This window comes from Bubalus bubalis, chromosome 2 (assembly GCF_019923935.1).
Source record: "Bubalus bubalis isolate 160015118507 breed Murrah chromosome 2, NDDB_SH_1, whole genome shotgun sequence".
NCBI lineage: Eukaryota > Metazoa > Chordata > Mammalia > Artiodactyla > Bovidae > Bubalus > Bubalus bubalis.
Genome location: NC_059158.1, coordinates 54,620,334 through 54,622,471, shown reverse-complemented (window position 1 = coordinate 54,622,471; position 2,138 = coordinate 54,620,334).

Genomic DNA, 2,138 nt, shown 5'->3' with positions numbered 1-2,138 from the left:
GAACTGGACATGGAACAACAGACTGGTTCCAAATAGGAAAAGGAGTACGTCAAGGCTGTAGATTGTCACCCTGCTTATTTAACTTCTATGCAGGGTACATAATGAGAAACGCTGGGCTGGATGAAGCACAAGCTGGAATTAAGATTGCTGGGAGAAATATCAATAACCTCAGAAATATCAATAACCATCATGCAGATGACACCACCCTTATGGCAGAAAGTGAAGAGGAACTAAAAAGCCTCTGGATGAAAGTGAAAGAGGAGAGTGAAAAATTGGCTTAAAACTTAACATTCAGAAAACTAAGATCATGGCATCTGGTCCCATCACTTCATGGGAAATAGGTGGGGAAACAGTGGAAACAGTGTCAGACTTTATTTTGGCTCCAAAATCACTGCAGATGGTGACTGCAGCCATGAAATTAAAAGATGCTTACTCCTTGGAAGGAAAGTTATGACCAACCTAGATAGCATCTGTCACAGTAAAATAATTAGCTTAATCAAAACTGAATATTTTACATTGAATTGGGGTACTTTACACACCTAAAATATGTGACCTTGGCTTGGTGGCAGAGAAAATAGAAGACCTATATATTGCAGTGGCAGAAAATTTGATGAAACTGCTGGCTCTCCACAACTCAGAAGGCAGGTCGAATTGTTGGCGAGCCCATGGCAAGTGCATGCCTGCTAGGTCACTTCAGTTGTGTCAACTCTTTATGATCCTATCAATTATAGCCCATCAGGCTCCCTGTCCAGGAGATTTTCCAGGGAAGAATACTTGAGTGGGTTGCCATGTTCTCCTCCAGGTGATCTTCCTGTCCCAGGGATTGAACCCACATCTCTTATGTCTCCTGCATTGGCAGATGGGTTCTTTAACACTAGCACCACCCACCTGGGAAGCCCTGCTCTAAGTGAGGATGTAGGAAATAAACTATGTTGTTTTTACTTTCTGCTTTTAGCAAGATGCTATAAAGAAGGTATAAGCTCTGGGTAGAATTGGTATGTTTGCAAACAAAAATGAGAGGGAATAAAGAAGATTCAGAAATTTTGGGATTCAAACTTTTAGAATATGTGTTCTATGACACCAAAAATTAAAGATAAAATTGAGAGAAGTTTGCTAAGGAATGTACTCCTTCAACTTATTTCTAAGTCAAAGATCAGATGTGTGCAGCTTACATCCATGTCCTGTGTTTCTGGCAAACTCAAGGTTAAGAGAGAAGGACAGGGGGTGAGGAAGTAAAGCAAAAAAACAAATCTGGGTTTGGACTATGCCTAGGAAAGAATTTTGTTCATGTTTTGAGGCACATAGAACTGACTAGAGACAAATAGATGAGAGATCTACTAAGTTGTAAGATTTATGTTGCCAAAGAGATCATGAACCCAGCCTAAAGAGCAACCTTTCAATGTTGGAGCCTTAGAAGAGTTCTTATTATGTTATTATTATGTCCCTTTTCCATCACTGGATATCTAAAGGGCCCAAAAGGGAAGCAGATAGATTGTATTGTTAATCTACAGGTGGCTGGGATGCAGGGATCCCACACTCCAGATCTGATGGAGGGCATTGGGCATCCTTCCCTCCTAGGAGTTGGATATAGCAATGGCACAGCCCAGAGAAATTCATTTTCCTAAAAGAAAATCACATTCACTTTGTCTTCAAAGGTGGAATGCTACCAGAGGGTAGACTGCTGCAGACTTCTGGCTATTCATCCAATTCATGTATTTATTTTAATGGGCCTGGTTTAGACCAAATGCCTCATTTTCCCTTGAATGAGGACAGCCATCTGACCAAGTTCTAGCCAGTGGGATGCAAGAAACCATGATCTGCTAAAAAAAAAAAAAAAAAAAAAAAAAAACCCATACTTGATGCTTCAAATTTGCATATTGATGGGAAGGAGCACAGTGGCCTTGGAAATTGTATATTGATGAAGAAAATGTAAGGAAGAAGCTCTGCTGTTGGGGGAGAGCTGCATGCTTATTGTGAACACCTGTGTGGGGTTTCATATTGGCTACACATGAGCTTCCATTGAGTTCAGCCACTAAGTTCAGGGGTCTGCATGTTATAGCAGCTCATGCTACCTGATACCAACATAGATGTGCTGATAAGGAAAGTATGGAATAGTGCACACAATAGGACCCTATTTT